Genomic DNA, 26,128 nt, shown 5'->3' with positions numbered 1-26,128 from the left:
CTTTGATACTCTTTCCTTAAACAGGTGGAGCTGAATTTCCCTCTTCTTCAGCATAGGTTGGACTCAGTGATTCACAGAACACAACCCGCCATGAACAGCCCTGTCAAGTGGCCTGTGTGGGGAGGTACTGAAGTCTCCTGACTGATCTGAAAACAGACCCTTCAGTCCTAGCCACATCTTCAGCATCTACAACCCTGGCCAACAGTCTGACTGCAATCTCACAAAAGATCCTAAGAGAGAACCCACTCCTGGATTCCTGATCTTCAGAAACTGTGTGAGATAACAAATGTTGATTGTTCTAGGCTGCTAAATTGTGGGCTAATAGACAACTAATTCATGAGCCATGGGGTTGTCTGGAGTAAGAGCAATCCAGAAAGAAGAGTTGCAAGTAGAAAGATCTCAGGGAGGGAGCCCAAGTGTTTGAGTAGAGCTGACACAAGAGTAAATTGAGGGGAAGTACAAGGAGGTGGTGCCTGAAAGGTAACAGTGGATTAGAACACTCCAGAGTTTTATGAGCCATTGTGAATTTAAAAAGGAAGTAAGCTGGAAAGATTGAAGGTAGTGGTCAGAGAATGGATGACTGAAACTGAAATTATAGAGGGATAACAGTTATTGGCTGGAGACAAAATTATTAGTGAAAAGGTAAAAAGGTTGAAGAAAAAAATCAAGTTTTAGGGTTTTCTTATGAAGATTTCAGTTTGTTTCTCCCCTACATATCTGCTTACTGCGTACTATCAGGCAAAATGCTCAATGGGTCATCTCAATTCGAACACCATCAGTATTAGCAAAATAACCGAAAACGTATTATTTTATTGCAAAACAGACAGAACCTGGATTTCAAAGATGATTGAAATTTAGCAAGCTTTCTAATTCATAAAGAAATAAATTGCAAAATCACTCCTAAGTTAATACCTCAGTTCTCATCTGTTTTATTCAGTGTAAAATGATTTTATTATCATTTCTCTGTTCCAAACAGATTTATCAAACTTAAACTCTCAAAATTTGGTAATTTCTCATTCAAGTGTCTTTGTACATATTTCTCATTGAAAGTGTGGCTAATTTTGTTAGGTGTAAATTGGAATTTATTGCTTCAAGTGCTATTTGAGTAAAACATTGAATCCCTCAGCCTACAGGAGGGGTCCTCTTCCGCTTTTCCTTCTGGGCTGAATTTAGTACAAACAGAATTAGTGCGGTTATAATGGCAAAATACTCAATTTTGAATAAAGAAAGTAATAAACAATGGTCACAAGCTAGAAAAACTGACTTCAGAAGGAATTTGTATGTATTAGATAAGGCGGTAATAAATAGATTTGTTCTATCACATCAGTCTTCTTTTCAATGAAGCATGTTTTCTATTTTCTAAGATCATTCTAGTCTATTGATTAATTAACTACAGCCATGCAGCCAAATGCTAGAGAGCAAATATGGATTTGACTATCTCACAGCATCAATATTATTTTATAGAGATATCATGAGCACAGTAATGTCAGGCTGTGAAAAACGTTTAATACAATTTAATTTTATTAAGCTGTAGAGCTTGTCAGACATTTAGAAGTTATTTTGTGATCATTTTATTTTCAATCTTTTGACGTTTGAAAACCTTGATTTAGGATTATTTTCGTCATGGGCAGTTATTTCTTCCTCTTCGTCCTCCAGCACTCAGTGAAGCATAGAATGTAAAGTCGTTTAAATCTTTGCGTTTTAGAGACTCTATAATTAAAAATTGTGGGTTTAAAGTTTTTCTTAAAAGTAGGACTAATTAAGAGAATGTCAATCATTTTTTTGTAAATAACTGTTTTCAGCAGATGGCCAAGAACAATTACAAAATAAAATCTCACAGTACTTAATTACCTGTGAATATAAAATTGGGCAGAAAACATGTGTTATTCAAATTGGTGTGTGTGTAATGTATAGTGTGTGTCTTATAGGAAGAAATGTTGGGAAAAAATAGCTGTATTTTCTTGTTTTGTTTTTTTAAAGATTTATTTATTTATTTTAGAGAGAGAAAGAGAGCCTGTGCACAGGGTGAGGGAGAGGGAGAAAGAATCTCAGGCAGTCTCCCTGCTGAGCATGGAGCCTGATGTGGGGTTCCATCTCACAACCCTGAGATTATGACCTGAGCCGAAATCAAGAGTCGGTGCTCAACCGACTGAGCCACCCAGGCACCCCTTAGCTGTATTTTCTTAAGGATAAAACTTGTCACAGAAGGAATATTAGTAATGTAGCTGGAAACATTCAAAGTTCATATTCTTCTACTCGACACCATTCGATCTAAATAAGTCAATGTGTACTGCATAGCAAATTAAGCAAATGGCAGAGAGTAATTTTCTCTGAAGTAGGGGACTATTAACAAACAGAATATGCCGTCAGCATTAAGTTTCCAGAAACACTGTTTAAAGTAATTTATAGGTTAGCCAATGATTACATTTTTCTTTTTCATTTGTACTCAAGAGAATAATTTTTAATTAAAATAATACACAGAGGCCAATTCAGCTTGACACATAGTAGATGAAAATGAAAGTTTCCTAGGTTGTTTATATTTGTTCAGCTTGGCTGGATTGTTTGCCCCCTCTCTCATTTTTCATGAAATTGCAGCTACAAAAGATTTACTGTGTTTACAGTGTGAAGTGTGAAGGAGAAAAAATGGAAGTTGTTTTTATTTTTGTTTTGTTTTGTTTACTGGAACTTTTGTACCCTGAGGAATTTTACTGTATTCACATAAATTGACATAAGAGTTGCAAATCCTTCTGCTTGTGCCTAAAAGCAACTTGGGTGTTTTCTCTGGAAAACAAAACCAAATGCTCCCTTTGTCTTACCAACTGTGAAGTTCTGATCCTATCAAATGCTTATTTATTCATCAAATGTTTACTGAAATCTTGTGAAATATAAGCCAAGCAAGAACCCTACACAGCCCTGAGGTGGGACAATGTCTATTCTTATATGTCTTTTTTGATTACTATAGAAACTGAGAGGCAGACGGGGCAGGGAAGTATTAGCTCATTTTATAGGTGTGGAGATGAGGCAGGTAGACAGAATAAAGTGGGAGATGGAGCCAGAACTTCAACCTAGGTCTTCTAGGTTTATAGTCCAAGCTCTTCATCATTCCACAAGGAAATAAAGAAATACTTGATCATGCAAAACAGAGTCATCAATCCAAATCTCTTAAAATAGTTTTTATTTGCATGTTTGCCTTTTTTCTCCCTCTAGATCTAAGTTATTTTTTAACTTTTTTTAGGTTCCCATGACTAAACCTACAGAAAAGTGCACTAACTTTTCTTAATAGTACACAGTATAGTCCCTCCCTTCCTCCACAGAACTTTCACACATACCCTAACACTCCTTCTTCCATCACCTTTATTTTCTCATGCATGATATGCTTCTTGATGTGAAGAAACTATTTTTTTCCTTCAAAGAGAAGATAGATTAATGCTAATTATTCCTTTGCACTAGTGTTTTCCAAACCATGTTCTATGGACATCAGTGTTCTTCTACAAAAATAGATTCATTGATAAAGTATGGCTAAAAAATATTTGGTTAAACACATTTCATCAGGTTCTTTTATTATAAGATTTCTCAGTAGCTTCCCTCTGTTAGTATGTATAAGTCTCTCCAAGAGGGGAAAAGTACATGAAGAATTTCCCCAATTTTTTGTCACTAAAACACTTTTTCTGGAAGAATACGAATCAACATTGTGTAAGACATTAGCTTCCAAAGAATACAGTTTGGGAGATGCTATCCTGAACCCAAGAGTCCTTGCCATAGCAGTACTGGACAGCTGTCTTTTACACATATCATGCCTTTTACAATAGAGACATTAAGCTGGGTTTCAGAATCTAGCAGTATGACAGACTAGGTTTTCTAAACAAACTGTCTACTAAAAAGAACTAAATGTATGGATAAATTAAGTTTAAAATACATTATTGAGTTGGCACGAAATAAGAAATCCATAGAATTCTAGGAGGTAAGCCAATGCCATCATGGGTTTTGACATGAATATTTCTAGCAACACTCCAGAGACCTTAAGGCTTCTTTTGATGACTTCATTGCTTCCAGTGAAGGTAGGGAATTCAATAGAAAATTCATGAGTAAAGCTGGGAAAGCAAAGAGTTCTACCCTTAATAAAAGAAAAATAAGCCCCTCATGAAGAAGGAGACAGCAAGGTAAGTTGCCCATTTGGATCCTGGCAGTGGATACAGAGATAAAAAATAGGCCCTGAGAATTCATATTTATATGCGAGGCCTCCTGCAGGATTGTAGTCTAAATTTATATTAGCACGATGGTTTGGAAAACCTCAAATACAAAACTCATGTTGAAGTGGTCTCTGGTTGGTAGTGATTAGAGATGTTCAGCAGAAACAAATGCAAATTCTTTTTGAAGGAACTCCAATTTAATTCAAGTTTCAGAGAAGCCCACAAAGTTCCAAGTAAAAGGGCATTTTATAGTCAAAAATCATAAAACAGGCCAGGATAAAAGCATCAGGAGTGGGACCGAGCAGAAATAAGGGACTGTACACACAGAATGACAAATGCTTCAGATGTTGGATTTAGACACAAAATTTTAAAAACTACATTTAATATCTTTAAAATAACAAGGGAATATAAAATTATGATTACAGAGCAAACATACATTAACAAATAGAACTCCTATAATGGAAATATAATTGTATTTTAAACCTTAATGTTTAGCTTAAATGGCAGAGGTGACGCAGCTGAAGACAAATGTCCTGGAAAAGAAACCTGAGAAAATAATCCAGAACACATATGATAGATTAAAAATATAAAGGGAGGGTGAGAGACTGGAGCAAAGCATCAGAAGATCTAAAATAACTTTAATTATAGTTTATGGGAAGATAACAAAATAGAGAAAAAGGAAAATCCAAAGATAAAATGGCTGAAAATTTCCAGACTTTTTGAAAGATATAGGCATTGAGATCTAGGAAGTCTGGCATACTCCAAGCCAGATGAATAAATAGAAATCAAGACCTTTAGAGTAAAATTGCCAATACCAAAGAAAAATAGAAAATCCTGAAAAATGGCTAGAGGAAATAGACCAATTATCAATAAATAACTGACAATTAACCTGATGGCCGAAAGTCTGCTGAAAACCGAGTATCTTCAGTGTGCTGAGAGAAATGAAAGTTAATGTATAATCTTAACCAAGTAAAACATCTTTCAAGAGGAAGTATGAAATAATAATTAATGAAAAAAAGTTACCAAAGTTACATTTTGTAAAGAAAAGTTAAATGATGTATATTAAATAAATGAAGCCATATGGAAGGTCTATATGGAATAAAGACATTGTTAGCAAAGATAATGATAAATATTTAAACACACTCAACATATATGGATTGTATTATAATAATAATGCCTACTTCATGTGTAGTGGGGAAGAAGTTATAAATAAAAGACTGGAAAACATAATCTGATACATTAAATATGAACATTAAAATAGGGCTAATGCTAAAGAATTGATAAAGAATGCCTGGAAGTAAAGAAACATCGAATGAGTTGAAAAAAGAAATGCAAAAGGCAAGGAAAGAGGGAAAGAAATATAAAAAACAGGATGCAAATAACATTGCTTACTATGATGAGTAAAAATAAATCCAAATATAGCTATGGATTATAGTGTTAATGCCCATCTGTTTAGGACCCCTGGAGACCTACCTAGAGCCAAGAAGGTTGCATTTATTGGCTGTCACAAGGAAGAGAGAATACTGCAGGAAACCACATGTTATGCAAGGAGGGTTTAGAAGAAAGTTATAATAAGATTTGGTCATGTTGAGTGATTGCAGGATAATTGGGATTTGATTTGCTCTGAACTGAATGTTGTTAGGAAGTAGGGGAAATTCTTTGAAAGGGTATCTTAATTTTATCTAAGAGACAAGAAGTGAGGGCTAAATCTGTAATTAGTATGGAAGCAGCAGTTACTAGCATTAATCAGACAAGGGAATTATTTGGTCCTTTTTTTAGTTTGGACAATATTTTTGTTTTGCTAAGAATGATTAATGGAAAGTTCTTATTTGTGTTTTTCTCCATCATGATCACAGACCGTGTGAGAACATCATAACCCAGCTGTGAGTGCCAGCTGAACTCCTAGAAATACCAAGAGCTATCTCTTATTGCCAGGCCTGCCTGTGGATATAAATGACTGCTTTTCTCATTTTTTCAACAGTAACTGTAAATGGACTAAATTTACGAGGTAAAAGACAAAGATTATTAAGCTAGCTTAAAGTATTCCAATTTGATGTTGTTTATAGGAGAATTAAAACCTATAGACACAGATGATTGAAAGTCAAATGATGAAAAATAAATACCAAGCAAATACTAGCCAGAAAAAAAGACGGTGAAATTATATTAATTTTTGATGAAATAGACTTCAAGCCCCAAACCATTACATCATTACTACAGAAAAGCAACACATAATATAATAATAAAGGGTCAGTTCATCACAAGAACGTCATAGTTCTAAATATTTATTTATCAAATATTATAGCTCCATGTAAGACAAAAATTGACAAAGAAAAATATAAAAATCCACAATCATGGGGAATTTTAAAATAATGTTTCATTATGGACATTTGCAAATATTTGCCAAACTGAACAAAATAGGGGGTGGTTCAGTCAGTTGAGCATCCAACTCTTGCTTTTGGCTTAGGTCGTGATCTCAGGGTCATGGACCAAGTCCCTTGTCAGGCTCCATGCTCAGTGGGGAGTCTGCTTGAGATTCTCTCTCTCTTTCCTCTGCCTCTCCTCCATGCTCTCTCTCTCTCAAATAAATAAATAAAATCTTAAAAAAAAAAACCTGAACAAAATAGTATTATAAACTACTTTGTGCCTATCCCCTGGCTTACTGTCGAAGTTTATAGCTTATTTGTATCTCTTTTTTGGAGAAATATGTGTTTATATCCTTTGTCAATTATCTAGTTTGTTTTTATGGTCTCCACAATACTCATTTCCCCCATGGCGTTGCTTGAATAGAATTAACTTTATCCAAGGGGATTAGCAGAAGCCAATTAGGGTAATCCCATCCCTCTTGTGGCAATAACTGATTTCAGGTAACACAGATCTAAACCAGTCAATCCTTGTAGAGATCATTGATTCATGGGTGCTTCAGTCAATGCAAAGCTCAGGACTTATTTTTGTGATGATATGTGAATAGGAGTCATCTAATCCCAGAAACTTCTGGCCATCATTTGAATCCATAAAGAAAACCAATCTGAGGGCTGGGAATCATCAGAAATGAGGAAGAACAGTAGCCAGAGCCTAGGCTAGTAAAAAGAACTGGAGGCCAATTTATGTTGAACTTCTCATTGTTTAAGCCAGTTTGGGTCAGTTGTTTTGCTTGTGATGATCAAAATTACAAAATACATGGGTTTTCTTTTCCTTCTAGATTTAAAGTTTTTTTTTAAAAAGTCTGTTTTGTTTTTGTAAATTAGTCTGGATACCTTAATGCTAATCCTGTTATATATGTGAAAATGTGTTTTTAAAAAGTTTACCATTTACCATAAACTCTTAATGAAGTTTATGAAAACTTTCTATTTTCCCTACACATAGAAGATCAGATCCATGATCTGTGGGGCAAAATTATGCAATTTCCAAAGTCCTCTTTAAAACTAAAATACAATTATAAAAACAATTTTAAATATGAAAGTAAATATTTTGAATGAAAAAAGAAATCGCAATGAACCATAAATACAAAAGAGATGGTAAATATCATAAATGTCACAAATCCTTGATAATTTTGTTATATATCAAAGATTTTATAACATTTTCTACAGAGAGGATAGAAAGTTAATTTCTTCTTACCTATAGTTTGGTTGATAAAAATTTTCATTTTATTATTGAAAATTGATATGCAAAGAGTCACCTGGGTGGCTTAGTCCATAAGCGTCTGCCTTTGGTTCAGGTCATGATCCCAGGGTCCTGGGATCCAGCTCTGCATCTGGCTCCTTTCTCAGCAGGGAGCCTGCTTCTCCCTCTGTCTGCAGCTCCCACCCTGCTTGTGCTAGCTCTCTTTCTGTCAAATAAATAAATAAAATCTTAAAAAATAAATAAATAAAATTGAGATGCATAAAGCCTGAGACTTTGTTCACAAATAAACTATTTGGAGTAGTTAAAAATTGAGGCTCTATAAGCACCAAAATTCTGATAAATTTTACTTAACTGAATTCCCAAGGGAAAGTTTTTAAAACTATGTGGTGTGTTTATAATCATAACGCTGCATTAATAAGAATATTTCTGACAGAAAAGAACTTCCATTTGAAAACCAAATCCTATGTAAATTTTGTGTCTGGTATGTGGAAGAATTTTTTTACAGGCTGGCTCCTGGCTCTTTAATTTCAATAATGTTTTGTTTCCATGCGTAGAAGTAAGTTATTGCAAGTCACCTAAATATATTCAATTAAATCTAAATTCAATATAAATATCCTCCATTCAAATCTTTTTTAGCCAACTCCAAAGTGACCCTGGCTAATACACTGCCTCCTGACATGGAAGCAAACGTAACAGCAAAAGTCCCAGCACAAGGGAGAAGGTGATAGAAATAAGGGGTTGGCAAATTTTTTCTGAAAAGAATTAGATAGTAAATGCTTCAGGGCTTGAGGACCATAAGGTATCTTTCCAGCTTTTCAACTCTGTCATTGTAGCCCAAAGCATCCACAGGCAATAGGAAATGGGATGAGTGTGGTTGTGTTCTAATAAAACTTTATTTACAAAAAACAGACAGTGGACTGGATTTGCCCATCACTGGTCTAAACTAATTGAAGTGAAAATATCATTCCAGTGTACATTTCACAAAAATATATATTTAAGACCATCTGTGGATGCCTGGGTGGTTCAATTGGTTAAGCATTTGTCTTCTGCTCAGGTCATAATCCCAGGGTCCTGGGATCAAGCTCCAAGTCAGGCTCCTTGCTCAGCGGGGAGTCTGCTTCTCCCTCTGCCTGCCTCTACCCCTGCTTCTTTTCTTTCTCTCTCTCTCTCTCTCTCTCTGTCTCCCTGACAAATAAATAAATAAAATCTTAAAAAAAAAAAAAAGACAGCTGTGACCTCTAGGGAGCGCAAGTCAGCATATTAATAAAGCTTAACAATCATTAATGTCAAAGGATATCTTCCTTTGATCATAAATTTGTTTCTTATCCTTTATGATTTTTGATTTCTATGACTGTTTAAAGTATTTCCTATGCAGAAGCTAAAGAGAGTTTCCTATCTTTTCTTCGAAACCTTAGAATTGTCGTCTTTTTATGTTTATGCCTTTAATCTCCATGGAATTTACTGCTTTGAGTGGTGTGATCTGAGAATCTATTTTTTCTCTAACATTTTCAATTTTCCCAGAAAAATTTATTGAACAATGTATCTCCCCATTGATTTGAAGTGCTGTTTCTATCATAATATTGAATGTTGAACTCTGATTTTGTAGGGGCCCAGGGCAAGCTGCTGCATGATGGGCCATTTTGGTGTAAAGATTATTTTGAGTTAAAAATAATTAAAGCCGAGGCCTGTTTCTCCCTCTCCCACTCACCCTGCCTGTATTCCCTCTCTCACTGTCTCTCTCTCTCTCTCTGTCAAATGAATAAATAAAATCTTTAAAAAAAATAAAATAATAATTAAAACCGATAAAAAAATAATTAAAACCTTAGAGATACAGAAAAAGCTCTCTGCCTCTCCTATAAGTGCCTAAATTTACACTGGAAATCGAGAGTGTAACAGGAAGAGAGTTATGAATCTGCGTAACAGGGCAACATTGTTTTTCCAACATTGCCTCTCACCTCATTGCTAATGGCCTTTCTCCCCTTTGTATCCTCAGCGCCCCCCCACCTCCTTAGCTCCTATGTGCTTCAGGTTGCCTCATGGTCTTTGGAATTTCATATCTGTGTGGATCCCCCATACATATGCTATTAAATTGGATTTTCTCCCACTAATCTTTCTCAAGGCAATTCGATTCTAAGTGCAGATAGAAAGACAGTAGAGCAGAGGAAGGTTTTCCTTACTGACAATCTTTTTTCTTTTTATTAAGATCTCTTAATTCTTTCAGTAAATTTTCTCCATAACGAATAAAGGCCTAATACATTTATGTTGAATTAATTTCAAGATATTTTACCTTCAGTGAATAGAATCCTTTCTTCCTTGTTACAATTTTGAATTAGTTGTTGCGGGAGTATATAAAGCTATTGGCTTTTGTATGTATGTTGATTATGTATCAGGCCACATCTTAGCAATAATATTTGTCAGTTCATTCTTTTGAAGTTTCAAGGTAGATCATTATGTTGTCTGTAATAAATATTAACCCACTTCGGCCTACGTTTTCATTTTCTTATTTGTTTTAGTATCCAGGTTATGTTAGCTTATAAAATGAGTTGGGGAGTAATCCATCTTTTTGTATTTTCTGGAATAATTGTAAAACTTGGAATTATCTGTTCCTCTATTCTTTGAAGTTATTATACAGAATACATCTGTAAATTATGAATGTCTGGTGCCTTTTGAGGGGTAGATCTTTCAGCACCACTTATATTTATCTTAAAGACATGATCCAAGAATAAAAAGATTGACTACAGCAATGATTAGTAGTACAGTCACATATTCTTATGTATCTGTTGTCTCTGCTTATAGCCACATCTCCATTCTTGCTATTGTTTACTTATATTCTTCTTTTTTCTTCCTTGGGAATGCTTGCCAAGAATTTATTAGTCTTTTTTTAAATATATATATGTATATATATATTTATAGATATTTATATCTGTTTCTACTGATATACTTATATTTGTTTAATTTGGGGTTTTTCAATTTTCTTCTTTATTTGGGTTTATTTTAAAATTAAAAGATGATTATTTATTCACTGCTTTCATTAAAAAATTTAATGATATACATTTCCTTCTGAGTATTGCTTTGTTTTCATTCTACAAATTTTATATCCCTTGCCCAATTTTAAAAAAAAGATTTTATTTATTTATTCGAGAGAGAGAGAGAGAAAGCACAGGCACAGGCGGGGGCAGGCAGAGGGAGAGGAAGAAGCAGATTTCCCGCTGAGCAGGGAGCCTGATGCAGGGCTTGATCCCAGGACCCTGGGATCACGACCTGAGCCTAAGGCAGACACTTAACTGAACGGGCCACCCAGGCTCCTCTCCCTTGCATACTTTTAACTATTTGTTAATTTCCATTTTCCACTTACTGTTCAATTCTTGAATTATATAAAATAGGATTCTAAGATATTTTAAAATATGGAATTTTAAAGCTATCTTTTGTGGATATTTCTAATTATATTTCATTAGACATCTCTGATGTTTGGTCTATATGATACTAGTATTTTTTTTTTTTTTGCTTTGTTTGTTTTTTTTTTAGATTTTATTTATTTGACAGAGAGAGCACAAGCAGAGGGAGAAGCAGGCTCCCTGCTGAGCAAGGAGCCCAATGTGGGACTCGATCCCAGGACCCTGGGATCATGACCCAGGCCAAAGGCAGCTGGTTAACCGACTGAGCCACCCAGGTGTCCCGATACCAATATTTGTTGATACTTCCTTTCTTCCTAATATTTGCTCAGGTTTTTCAAGTATTCAAATATTCAAAACACTAAAAGATGGTGGAGCCTTTCTCAGCCTGATTCCCTGAGTATTGACTATGTGGCAGATCTTGACTCTCTCCCCTGCTGAGCAACTGGTGCACACAGCATGAGTGAGAAATAACCTTACTTTGTTTTAAGCCCTGAGATTTGGGGATAATTTGTTGGTATAATGCACCATCAATCAACTTGGGCCAATTTCTGCTGTCATAACAAATAACCCCCAAATTGTGGTTGCTTATAGCAACCATGGGTTACTTTTTGCTTATGTGATATGACAGGTGGACCTGGCTTTGGATTTCCATCTAGGACCCAGGATGAAGGAACAGTCCCCCTGACACATTGTTGATGCTATGGCAGAGGGGAAAAGAGGTATGGTGGCACATCTGATGCCTCTTAAAGCTTGTGCCCAGAAGTAGCACAAGCCTCTTACGTGGACATTGCTTTGGCCAGAGTATATCATACAGCCAAGCTTGGTATCAATGAAGTAGAAAGGATTACACTTTCATTAGGATTGGCCTAATAGAGAAGAGCTAGGGAAGGCAGCACACATTTTAACAATAATAAATTCTAACATATGCAGAGTCACCTAGTCTATCTCATCCAATATACCTCATTTTCTATTTTTGTTTGATATGTCAGTTCTTGAGAGTAGTCGATTACAGTCTTACAATTTGTTGGTGGGACTATTTCATCTTGTCCTTTTATTACTTTGTCTTTATACAGTTCACAGCAATGTTGCAAAAAGCATACTTTTTTCACGACTATTATCTTTTTCATGAATTCTGTTTATATTTAGGAAATATTTTTGTCTCTTTTTAAGGTTTTCACCTTAAATTTTATATTCTTTGATAATATTATTAAGCACAAGCTTTTTATTATTTTCACCAGAATATATTCTAAAGAAATTGAAGGCAAGATTCTGAAGCTGGAATTTGTCTCTGTCTTTGTTTAAAACTTGGCTCTGCTACTCACTACCTGTGTGGACTTGAGCAAGGTAACTAACCTCTCTGGGCCACAATTCCCTTCTGTGTAAAATAAAAATAATAATAGATCTATTTCCTGGTATTGCTCTGAGGACTAGTATTATGTCTGGCATGAATCTATATAAGTATTTACATAGTTTATCATATTTTTTATTATTTATTGTATTTTATTGAAAATAAACAATGGCAGGATTTGGTTTGCTTTGTTTTCATTAGTCTGACAATTTTAGTGTATTAATTTAGTCTAGTTATAGTCATTGTGATTAGTAATATTTTTGGACTATTTCTTGTTTTCTTTTCTTAGTGTATATTTACCGTGCTTTTTCTTTTTTTCTCCATTCTGTCTTTTGTTGAGTATTCAATTTCTTTTATTCCATTATTTTTTCTACACTGACTTAAAAGTTATTTTATTTCTAGTCTTCTAAAAAGTATTTTTAATATAACACAATTATTTACATTGACATTTTTCTAGTAACATCTTTCTATCAATATCTCTAAGTTTCCACCTCTAGTCGCTACCTCACCTCCAATGTTGATGCAATTTATAATCTTTGTTCTAGATTGTTAGTAAAATTTCTCTTAAAACAAATAACATTTTTTAAAACTGTGACATTTATGTATCTATTTTCTTACTATCACTATTTCAAGTCATCCTATCTACTTGGATTTTTTTTTTTGTTTTTGAGAGTATGCTACTCTCAACTTTTTAAATGAAACTATACTAAAGACAACCACATGCTTATTAGTCAGCAATTCTTCTCCAGTCCAGTTCTACCTCGATTCAATCTCAGGTCTTTCTCATAATTCATTTGCTCTGAGAGTTCCCTTCTATTTTTTTTTCCCATTAAAACAACACTGATATTTTTGTTTTTTAACATATACTGTATTATTTGTTTCAGAGGTACAGGTCTGTAATTCAACAGTATTACACAATTCACAGCGCTCACCATAGCACATACCCTACCCAATGTTTATCACCCAGCCACCCCATCCCTCGCATCCCCCACCACTCCAGCAACCCTCAGTTTGTTTCCTGAGATTAGGAATTCCTCATATCAGTGAGATCATATGATACATATTTTTCTCTGATAGACTTATTTTGCTCAGCATAATACCCTCCAGTTCCAACCACATCGTTGCAAATGACAAGATTTCATTCCTTTTGATGGCTGCATAATATTTCATTGTATATATGTACCACCTCTTCTTTATCCATTCATCTGTCGATGGACATCTAGGCTCTTTCCATAGTTTGGCTACTGTGGACATTGCTGCTATAAACATTGGGGTGCACATACCCCTTCAGATCCCTACATTTGTATCTTTGGAGTAAATACTCAGTAGTGCGATTGCTGGGTCATATTGTACCTCTATTTTCAACATTTTGAGGAACCTCCATACTGTTTTCCAGAGTGGCTGCACCAGCTTGCATTCCCACCAACAGTGTAGGAGGGTTCCCCTTTCTCTGCATCCCTGCCAACATCTGTCATTTACTGACTTTTTAATTCTAGCCATTCTCACTGGTGTGAGGCTGTATATCATTGAGGTTTTGATTTGGGTTTCCTTGATGCCAAGCGATGTTGAGCACTTTTTCATGTGTCTGTTGGCCATTTGCATGTCTTCTTTGGAAAAATGTCTGTTCATGTCTTCTGCCCATTTCTTGATTAGATCACTTGTTCTTTGGGTATTAAGTTTGATGAGTTCTTTATAGATTTTGGATACTAGCCCTTTATCTGATATGTCATTTGCAAATATCTTCTCCCATTCTGTCGATTGTCTTTTGGCTTTGTTGACTGTTTCTTTTGCTGTGCAAAAGCTTTTTATCTTGATGAAGTCCCAATAGTTCATTTTTGCCCTTGCTTCCCTTGCCCTTGGTGATGTTTCTAGGAAGAAGCTGCTGTGGCTCAGGTCAAAAGGTTGCTGCCTGTGTTCTCCTCTAGGATTTTGAAGGGTTTATGTCTCACATTTAGGTCTTTCAACCATTTGGAGTCTATTTTTGTGTGTGGTGTAAGGAAATGGTCCAGTTTCATTCTTCTGCATGTGGCTGTCCAATTTTCCCAACACCATTTGTTGAAAAGACCGTCTTTTTTCCATTGGACATTCTTTCCTGATTTGTCGAAGATTAGTTGACCACAGAGTTGAGGGTCCATTTCTGGGCTCTCTGTTCTGTTCCATTGATCTGTGTGTCTGTTTTTGTGCCAGTACCATACTGTCTTGATGATGACAGCTTTGTAATAGAGCTGGAAGTCTGGAATTGTGATGCCACCAGCTTTGCTTTTCTTTTTCAACATTCCTCTGGCTATTCGGGGTCTTTTCTGTTTCCATAGAAATTTTAGGATTATTTGCTCCATTTCTTTGAAAAAAGTGGATGGTATTATGATAGGGATTGCATTGAATGTGTAGATTGCTCTAGGTAGCATTGACATCTTCACAATATTTGTTCTTCCAATGCATGAGCATGGAACGTTTCTCCATTTCTTTGTGTCTTCCTCAATTTCTTTCATGAGTATTTTACAGTTTTCTGAATACAGATCCTTTGCCTCTTTGGTTAGATTTATTCCTAGGTATCTTATGGTTTTGGGTGCAATTGTAAATGGGATCGACTCCTTAATTTCTCTCTCTTCTGTCTTGTTGTAGGTGTATAGGAATGCCACTGATTTCTGTGCATTGATTTTATATCCTGCCACTTGCCTGAACTCCTGTATGAGTTCCAGCAGTTTTGGGGTGGAGTCCTTTTGGTTTTCCACATAAAGTATCATATCATCTGCAAACAGTGAGAGTTTGACTTCTTCTTTGCCGATTTGGATGCCTTTTATTTCTTTTTGTTGTCTGATTGCTGTGGCTAAGACTTCTAATACTATGTTGAATAGCAGTGGTGATAGTGGACATCCCTGCTGCATTCCTGACCTTAGGGAGAAAGCTCTCAGTTTTTCCCCATTGAGAATGATATTCACTGTGGGTTTTTCATAGATGGCTTTTATGATATTGAGGTATGTACCCTCTATCCCTATACTCTGAAGAGTTTTGATCAAGAAAGGATGCTATACTTTGTCAAATGCTGTTTCTGCATCTATTGAGAGGTCATATGGTTCTTGTTCTTTCTTTTATTAATGTATTGTATCACATTGATTGATTTGCAGATGTTGAACCAAACTTGCAGCCCAGGGATAAACCCCACTTGGTTGTGGTGAATAATCCTTTTAATGTACTGTTGTATCCTATTGGCTAGTATTTTGGTGAGAATTTTTGCATCCATGTACATCAAGGATATTGGTCTGTAATTCTCCTTTTTGATGGGGTCTTTGTCTGGGTTTGTGATCAAGGTAATGGTGGCCTCATAAAACGAGTTTGGAAGTTTTCCTTCCATTTCTATTTTTTGGAACGGTTTCAGAAAAATACGTATTAATTCCTTAAATGTTTGGTAGAATTCCCCTGGGAAGCCATCTGGCCCTGGGCTTTTGTTTGTTGGGAGATTGTTGATGACTGCTTCAATTTCCTTAGTGGTTATAGGTCTGTTCAGGTTTTCTATTTCTTCCTGGTTCAGTTTTGGTAGTGGATACATCTCTAGGAATGCATCCATTTCTTCCAGATTATCTAATTTGCTGGCATATAGTTGCTCATAATATGTTCTTATAATTGTTTGTATTTCTTTGGTTTTGGTTGGATCTCTCTTCTTTCATTCATGATTTTATTTATTTGGGTCATTTCTCTTTTCTTTTTGATAAGTCTGGCCAGGAGTTTATCAATTTTATTCTTTCAAAGAAACAGCTTCTAGTTTCATTGATCTGTTCTACTGTTCTTGTGGTTTCTATTTCATTGATTTCTGCTCTGATCTTTATTATTTCTCTTCTCCTGCTGGGTTTAGGCTTTATTTGCTGTTCTTTCTCCAGCTCCTTTAGGTGTAGGGTTAGGTTGTGTGTTTGAGACCTTTCTTGTTTCTTGAGAAAGGCTTGTATTGCTATATACTTTCCTCTCAGGACTGCCTTTGCTGCATCCCAAAGATTTTGAACAGTTGTGTTTTCATTTTCATTGGTTTCCATGAATTTTTTTAATTCTTCTTTAATTTCCTGGTTGACCCATTCATTCTTTAGTAGGATGCTCTTTAACCTCCACGTATTTGAGTTCTTTCCGACTTTGCTCTTGTAATTGAGTTCTAGTTTCAAAGCACTATGGTCTGAAAATATGCAGGTAATAATCCCAATCTTTTGGTACTGGGTGAGACCTGATTTGTGACCTAGGATGTGATCTATTCTGGAGAATGTTCCATGGGCACTAGAGAAGAATGTGTATTCTGTTGCTTTGAGATGGAATATTCTGAATATATCTGTGACGTCCATTTGGTCCAGTGTGTCATTTAATGTCTTTATTTCCTTGTTGATCTTTTGCTTAGATGATCTGTCCATTTCAGTGAGGGGGTATTAAAGTCCCCTATTATTATTGTATTGTTGTCAATGTGTTTCTTTGCTTTTGTTATTAATTGGCTTATATAATTGGCTGCTCCCATTTTAGGGGCCTAGATATTTACAATTGGTAGCCTTTCTTGTTGGATAGACCCTTTAAGTAGGATATAGCATCCTTCCTCATCTCTTTGGTTTAAAATCGAATTTGTCTGATATAAGGAATGCCACCCTAGCTTTCTTTTGGTGTCCATTAGCATGGTAAATGGTTTTCCACCCCCTCACTTTCAATCTGGGGGTGTTTTTGGTTCTAAAATGAGTCTCTTGCAGACAGCATATTGATGGGTCTTATTTTTTTATCCAATCTGATACCCTGTGTCTTTTGATTGGGGCATTTAGCCCATTTACATTCAGGGTAACTATTGAAAGATATGAATTTATTGCCACTGTAGTGCCTGTAAGGTGACTGTTACTGTATATTGTTTGTGTTCCTTTCTTGTCTATGTTACTTTTAGGCTCTCTCTTTGCTTAGAGGACCCCTTTCAATATTTCTTGTAGGGCTGGTTTCGTGTTTGAAAATTCCTTTAATTTCTGTTTGTCCTGCAATCTGTTTATCTCTATGTCTATTTTCAATGGCAGCCTAGCTGGATATAGTATCTTGGTATATATATTTTTCTCATTTAGTGCTCTGAATGTATCCATGCCAGTCCTTTCTGGCCTGCCAGGTCTCTGTGGATAGGTCTGTTGCCAATCTAATGTTTCTAACATTGTAGGTTACAGACCTCTTGTCCCTAGCTGCTTTCAGGATTTTCTCTTTGTCTCTGAGACTCAGAAGTTTTACTATTAGATGTCAGGGTGTTGACCTATTTTTATTGATTTTGTGGGGAATTCTCAGTGCCTCCCGGATTTTGATGCCTGTTTCCTTCCCCAAATTAGGGAAGTTCTCTGCTATAATTTTCTCCAATATACCTTCTGCCCCTCTCTCTCTCTTCTTCTTCTGGGATCCCAATTATTCTAATATTGTTTCATCTTATGGTAACACATATCTCTCGAATTCTGCCCTCATGATCCAACAGTTGTTTATCTCTCTTTTTCTCAATTTCCTTATTCTCCATCATTTGGTCTTCTATATCACTAATTCTCTCTTCCATCTCATTTATCCTAGCAGTTAGAGCCTCCATTTTTGATTGCACCTCATTAATAGTCCTTGACTTGGTTAGGTTTTAGTTCTTTTATTTCTCCAGAAAGAAAATAAAAGAAATTTCTCTTTTATTTCTCTAATATCTTCCATGCTTTTTTCAAACCCAGCTAGTATCTTTAAAATTATCATTCTGAACTCTAGTTCTGACATCTTATCAATGTCCGTATTGATTAGGTCCTTGACAGTCAGTACTGCCTCTTTTTCTTTTTTTTGAGGTGATTTTTTTCCATCTTGTCATTTTGTCCAGAGGGGAATAGATGAATGAGAGAACAAAATGCTAACAGGGTAACAATGACCCCAGAAAAATATACACTAAACAAATCAGAAGAGACCTGAAACCAGGCGAAAAGCAATGGAAAGCAAGAAAAAAAAAGAAAAAGATAAAAAAAAACCAGAATATGATCAAATATGATCAGGCTGGTGCATAGATCATTGCCACACACTAGATTTTGGGCGTATTTTGGTCTGTTAGAAGAAAATGCCTCTCAAAATTTTAAAGAAAGAAAAACTTACATATGTACAAAAACAAGGGTAAATATGATGAAGGGATGGAATATGACTATAAGGATGAAAATTATAAAAGATTTTATAAAAGGAAATGATAAGATAAGAAGTTGGTTGAAAAAAGAAAGAAGAGGAATTAAAAAAAGGGAGAGAATGCGATCAAGCAAGAGACTAGAACAAAGCCATACACTAGAGATTTAGGGTATATTTTGATGTGTTAGAAGAAACTGTATTCCAAATTTTAAACAAAAAACAACTTATATAAATATCAAAAATAAGGTTAACTACTATGAAGGGATAGAATATGACTCTATAAATGAAAAATAAAAAAGATTTTTAAAAAGGGGATTGATAAGATGTTGGTTGAAAAAGGGAAAAAGAAAAATTCAAAAAAAAAGAAAAAAGAAAAGAAAGTTAAAAAAATTAACTTTGAAAGACTAAAGAATCATGGGGAAAAAGCCACGAATTCTATATGCTGTATTCCCCTAGTTCTGGCGTTCTGCCATTCTCATTGATCAGTAAACTTGGTCTTGGCTGGCTGTTCTTGCTGATCTTCTGGGGGATGGGTCTGTTGCCATGGTTCCTAAATGTTTTTGCCAGAGGCGGAATTGCACCGCCCTTGCCGCCTCCGGGCTAAGTAATCTGCTTGGATTTGCTCTCGGGAGCTTTTGTTCCCTGCAAGCTTTCCCTATGGCTTTGGAGGAGGAGAGTGAAATGGCAGCTTCCCAATCTCCCCCCAAGGAGCTGAGAACTCGGGGCCCCACTCCTCAGTGTGCCCCCGGAGAAAAGCAGTCAATCACTCCCATCTCCCCGGTCTCTGGCCACACTCTGTGCTCACCCGGCCTGTGACCGAGTGTTTCAATCTCTGGCACCCAACTTGGTGTGGAGTCTCCAAACCCAGCAGATCCCTGCGGTGCGCTCCTGCGCCGCTCCTTCTGGGGGAGGAAGGAGAGTCTCCCCGGATCTGCCGCTTGTTGGGTCCCTGCTGGAGGAGCAGTGGCCCAACTGTGCCGCGGATCACAGTTTATGGCAACCCCAAGCTGAGAGCCCACGCCTTGGCTCCGTCTCTGCAGCCGGCTTCCCTGCTCTGATACCTGGGAGCTCTGCTGCACTCAGGCACCCCGGTCTTTCTGTGACCCAGAGGGTTCTGAGACCACACCGTCCCAGCGAGGGTTCCACCCCCTGAGTAGCCACTGGAGCGATGTCCCTCAGTGGAGCTGACTTCTAAAAATTCCGATTTTGTGCTCTGCTGCTCTATCACTTGCTAGAAGCGGCTGATGGAGGCCCCCTCCCCCTGCCGTCTATCTTCCTGAATATCGCCTCGGATTCACTTCTCCGCACGTCCTACTTTCCAGAAAGTGGTCGCTTTTCTGTTCAGACAGTTGCTGCTATTCTTTTCTTCAATCTCCTGTTGAGGTCATAGGTGTTCAGAATGGTTTGATCCCTATCTAGCTATATTCCTGGGACCAGATGAAATTTAGGTCTTCCACTCCTCTGCCATCTTGTTCCTCCCCCAAGTCCCCTTCTATTTTTGAGAATGAATATGTATTCACCTAAACAGTTTTAACCATCATTTTAAAAGTTCAATAAGAGGGGACAACTCTCCTATGTTTTCCATTTGCTCCATTTATTTCCATTTTCCATTTAGGTACTCCATTTTGAAATCACAACTATATCTGACTATTTTAAGAAAATATGGTGACAAATGATGAATGGATTTGAAGGCTACTGATCATTGACTGGGAAACATTAATTATAAATACATTTATTATAATTCATGAGCTACCAAATCTATTTCAAATGTTTTCCTATTGTGTTTTCTTCTTTTTCTTTTTTAATATTTTATTTGAATGGCATGGAGGAACAGAGGGAGAGGGAGAAGCAGACTCCCTGCTGAGTGGGAAGCCCCAAGAGGGGCTCAATCCCAGGACCCTGGGATCATGACCTGAGCTGAAAAGAGGTTTAACTGACTGAGCCACCCAGGCACCCCTATTATTGTGTTTTCTGAATGCTAGTGGTACCATCAGATTAGGTGCCTAAACTCCTAAATTTTATGAATCTTTAACAATTTACCAAGTATAGAAAAGATGACAATTAAATTTATCTATTTATTGATTTAAGATTTTGTTTATTTGAGAGAGAGAGAGCATGAGCAGTGGGAGGAGCAGAAGGAGAGGGAGAAGCAGACTCCCTGCTGAGCAGAGAGCCCAGTGCAGGGCTAGATCCCAGAACCATGGGATCATGATCTGAGCAAAAGGCATATGCTTAACTGACTGAGCCACCCTAACAATTAAATTTATTTCAATTTCTTCTTACAAATACCTTAATATTCATTTCTTTTCCTTATCACAAATAATCTAGGAAGATGTGAAGCCATTTAGAAACAAAAGGAACATTAGTTATGAATAATTCAAGTGCCGATGGAATGGTATGTAAGCAAAACACTTCTCACATAGCCTCCTTGTCTTTCCCTAATCTAAAAGAAATTTACCACTGGCCAGAATCACCTTTCTCAAGTGCAGATCTGATTATACCAAACACTCATTGGTTCTCACATGCATTCTGGATTTATCTCACATAACTCAAAACAACAATCAATATTATGGCTCCAACTTATCTTTCCAGTTGATATTCAAACAAACATATATGAACGCTTCCCTGATATTGTCCACACATGCCTGTGTTCATGTCTTAGCTAATGCTATTAAGAATTCCAGGCATGGGTTTTTCTAACATTTCTGGTGGTTAAAATCCTAGAAATGGTTTAAAACCCCATTATAAAAAGACATACCCAATGAAGACTTTTGGATTTCCTCAACAGTTTACAAATTCTCAGGTTTTTCAATTCCAAGAGGATCTTGTTTCTTTGATGGTATGTATTCCATTTAATGATATAGTTTTGTGTGATTATATTTCCTACACTTCTGTATTATATTTTCTATACTTCACACACACACATACCACCTTCCCATTACACATTTCTTAGAAACTTAGAGAATGCCTAACTCAGCTTCAGTAACCCCCTGATGGGATTAACATAGCATCTTCCTTTTATAAAACTTTTGGTGCACTTACAAATTGAATTGTATTGGATCACATTTCTTACTTGTACTTCTACTGGATACATCTACAAATTCGTCTACTGGATTAAATATAACTGGCAGACCATCTCTTCTTTTAATTTTCAATAAGAGAGAAAAAATAATAAAACATGGATTTTAATAGTTCTAGCCCATGCTAGGCTAACTTTAGCCAAATTTCCAAAAGATGCCTCTATTGGGATTTGAGTGACCATCTTATGAATAATGACCTCAAGATCAACCCCCTGAAATTAACCTCCACGTAAAAATGTATAATGAACATAAAGCATCAGAGGACTCTCATTGCAAGAACTTATCATTATTGGTGAAAGGAGAAAAGGTGCTGGGAGGAAGGTCCCACAGAAAAGCTTTAATTTCTTGAGTGCTTAATACAATTTATAATCTCTGAACATTTGGTAAAACCCATTTATTTTGTTGATTAGCCATTTCAGTGACTATTTAGGGAAAAGAAATTCTCCATTCAGTTCTAAAGTTGTATTCAAATTCCAGCTTGATATTTCAAGATGATTCTAAGTTAAACTGTTAAGCCTTGCCCTCTTGCTGTTTGTGAGGTCTCAGTCCCCCTGTGGGAGGCCCAGATGAGAAGATAACTAATTTACACCTGGGCAGAACAACATGGATAGAGAATGTTATATCCAGGAGAAATTTAGAGGGGGAGTAATCTTATTCTCTGAGCTTTGTTTTTGTCATTTCTAAAATGAGGAATTTAAAATATAAAAATTATGAGAAGCATGTATTAAGAAACTTTGAGATCCAAAGCAAAATTTCTAACAAGTGACCTATCTCTGGTGAATTGCAAAACAAACAAATCTTCATCAAAAATGATCCTACAACCTGGACTTCCCCAGGGTCTTACAAGATGTCACATATTTCAATGGCTCTAGCTTTTGCTTGCCAATGAGGGACATCCAGCCCTCTTCCACATTTCATTCAGTTACTTCTGGAAGTTCTTTAGAATACATCACAGGAGCTCTTAAACTGTCCTTTCCATGGTGTTGACCTTGCCTGGCTCTGGCATCTCTTGTTGAGGTCTTCTCCATTGGAGCCTCTTAAGGGCACCTCCCACTCCCACTGCATTCATTGTCCACCAGCGCCAGGACTGTGCTATATCAGCCTGAAGGGTGCTATCTCCCAAGCTCATAAATCCAAAATTACTTGACGTTCTACCCAGACTCCTCAAAGCACTGCAGTGATACTCTATGCCAAAAGAAGTATAAAGCATCTCCTCTTCTCCACTCTGTCAACATGTCTCATTAAGAATAATGCAGTACTATTTATCAGCAGTAGCAGAATAACCAACAAGTGATAAATTAAATAATGTTGACATTTAATACATTCAGTAGCAGGAAGCCTGGCTCCTCCCATTCTGTAACTCTTCTTTAGCCAGTAAGCAGTGTTTCCTCTTTTGGTCACAAAATAGCTGCAGGAGCACAGAGCTTCATATTATAACATAACCTCTATCAGGAATAATCACAAACAATATTAAAGTGAGCAAAAAAGAGTACTGAATGTCCTTTTCCTGTACTCTTCTTAATTATACTCTTAATACATCTCAGGGAGAAAGAAAGAAGGACAGGGCTAGTCATTCCTCAGACACATTTCTCTTCTTATGGAGTAAATGTTGACTGCAATTAACTCAAAATGTTATCCCTAACTTTAAGAAAGAGTGCAAAAGTGTCTGGTATTTTCAAATTCTATGGTTGGAGGCTAGCAAGCAAAATGGCGGATGAGTGTGGCTTGTGCTTGCTCAGCTCACTGAGTTTCTTAGAAGAGCTCACTGAGTGTCTGCCTGGGACCCTTTTTCCAGAAGTCACAGACCATATCTTTGGAGCTTAGTATCTTAGGAAAAATGTCTTAGAACTCATGCTTTTCTATAAATACTCTTCCCTCTTAGATATGTGTGCATTCTCCTGATCTTCCTGAACCTCACCCTATAAATAGGCTCCTGGTAAACTAGCCACCTTAATTTATCATGAGTATCTGGTTTTGCCTAAAAAGTGGTAATTAATACAAATTGAACTCAAGGTTGGAGTCCTGATACCCCAGTAAGAAGAAGAGCAACATCTTCTACTTGGACACAGCTCGATTATTTGTCAAGAATAGTAGCTTAAGAGGAATAACCTGGAATTTGTTTCCAATTCTAAAAATTAACAATGACTAGCATGAAAAGAAAAACGGGGGGGTCGGGGGTGGGGGGACTAAAACACCTGGTTTTTAGTGCCAAATTTGCTTGACTAGAATTTAACCTCTATGGGTCTCAGATTGCTCGTCTGTAAAATAAGTATTGAATTACATAAAAACCATGAATTTAAAGCTCAACATGTCATAATTCTTTAGAAAATTAATTCATCTCTGGACCATACGTCCTTTAAAACAGAGTGGAATAAAGCTGACTGTTGAGCTAAACAAGAGATGTGGAGAAGTTGCCAAACATAAGGTTATTATATTTTTCTTGGCAAATGTTCCACAATCTACCCAAACTAAAATTATGATTATATCAAGGCATAAAAAGAGAACACTGAGCAAGGTCTTTGCCACTAACTAGATATATAACATTAGTAAGTTACTTGTCTTATCTAAGCCTCCAGTCCAGAGGGGTTAGACTTAATGCCTAAGGTTTCTGCTAGCTCTAAAATATTATGATATAGGATATACTTCTTTATTACTCTCAAGCCTCCACTCGACTCTCAACAAGGATTTAATGTTCAAAATAACTCTTTTCTCCATTGCAATTTAAAGAGGTAAACAAAGTTTGTGACAATAAAATGGGAGCAAAGAAGACCAAAAAACACAAAATTCAATGTACTGTATTTGCTTTTATCAAAAAAGTGCCTCCTCAAAGATCTAGATAATTAATCACAACACTCTATATTACCAGTTCACTATTTCTTATGGATCGCCTCAAGCAGTTACCAAATGATTTTTTAAAATGAATGAAATAAAGTGTTAATATTTTGGAGCTAAAATTATATATAATATTTTCATACATAAAAATATACATTAAACAAAGAAATAGATGTAACCGTAATGTTGATAGAATAGAGCCAAACCTCAAAGAAGATATGTATGCTTTCATTTACATAATGTTCCAAACCAGACAAAAGTAATTTCTGATGCTAGATGTCAGAAGAGTGGTAACTGATGGGGTGTAAAAGCAGAGGCAGCTGTGATGCTGGAGATATTCTACTTTTTTGATCAGGATGCTTGTTATACAATTATCCTCATTTCATGGAAATAACATAAAGCTGTACACCTGTGATTTTGTGGGTGTTTATTATACTTCAATAAAAAATATATATGGCTAGGTATTTATGTAGCTCTATTTAAGATTCACAGAATGAACAAGAGTATTATTCATTTTTATCATTTTAATCATTTAATCATAAATTGCTTGATCATCATTTATCATTAACCCCTAGGGGATAGATGATTAATTCACCAATAATTTTTTCTTAAAAAATACTGGGATATAATTGTAACTCTTTTGATGGAAAGACTAGTCAAGTGTGAAACTGTGCTTTGACAAATGACAAGAAATCACGAAAGTCTGTATCTGAGGACAGAAAATCACCATCTACCTCACTTACAGTGAGGCATTGGCCACTAAATCATATCCTGGGGCCAATCAAATACACACTGTGAAACATGCAAAGAGTAAATCTCATCTTTCTTTTCTAATAAAAGTTATTTCCTATGAAACAGATGTTCAAAATATATCTTGTAAGCAATAATAAAAAATACTGGGATAAATTACATAAGTGATAGGATTGTGGGTGGTTTTCATTTGTTCTTTATAATTTTCTACATTTTCCAACTTTCCCATCTTGAACATGTATTAATTCTATACTAGTAAAAAATAATGTTATGCCAAAGAAAATAAATGAACAAAGAATAATGGTAAGAGGAGAGGTTTTCTTTTATTAGAAAGTCTCTACATATGATGGACCAATGGTAGGTAGTTATGATTTAAGAAAGATGTTAGGGCTCAGAGCCAAGAGCCAAGAAAGAATTCTTGAGACATCGTTGGTGCAAAAAGGTGGTTTTATTAAGGGACAGGACCCATGGGCAGAAAGAGCTGGGCGATTATATATTCAAGTTGGTAGGGAGGAAGTTAGGGATAGCATAAGTCTCTAAGGAATTTGGAAGCAAGGTTTTCAGGATCTTGAGGGGGCTGGCTATTGTTGGGAGAGTCAGTGAGACCCTTCAGATGTATATCAGTGGGTCATATGCTTGGGAGGTGATTGCTAACACCTATCCTGGGGATAGAGATAAAGGAAGTTTCCAAAGAAATTTTTTTATGTTAAAGTAGACTTACAGGATTCTGGGGGTCAGCTAAGATTGCCTTTTGCCCTTAGCAAAGTATCAATATGGAGGCAGCTGAGTTCC

This window comes from Eumetopias jubatus, unplaced genomic scaffold (genome assembly GCF_037043125.1).
Source record: "Eumetopias jubatus isolate StellerSeaLion01/CBP00866 unplaced genomic scaffold, mEumJub1_p1.0 scaffold_2, whole genome shotgun sequence".
Classification (NCBI taxonomy): domain Eukaryota; kingdom Metazoa; phylum Chordata; class Mammalia; order Carnivora; family Otariidae; genus Eumetopias; species Eumetopias jubatus.
Note: the sequence above shows the minus strand (reverse complement) of the source record.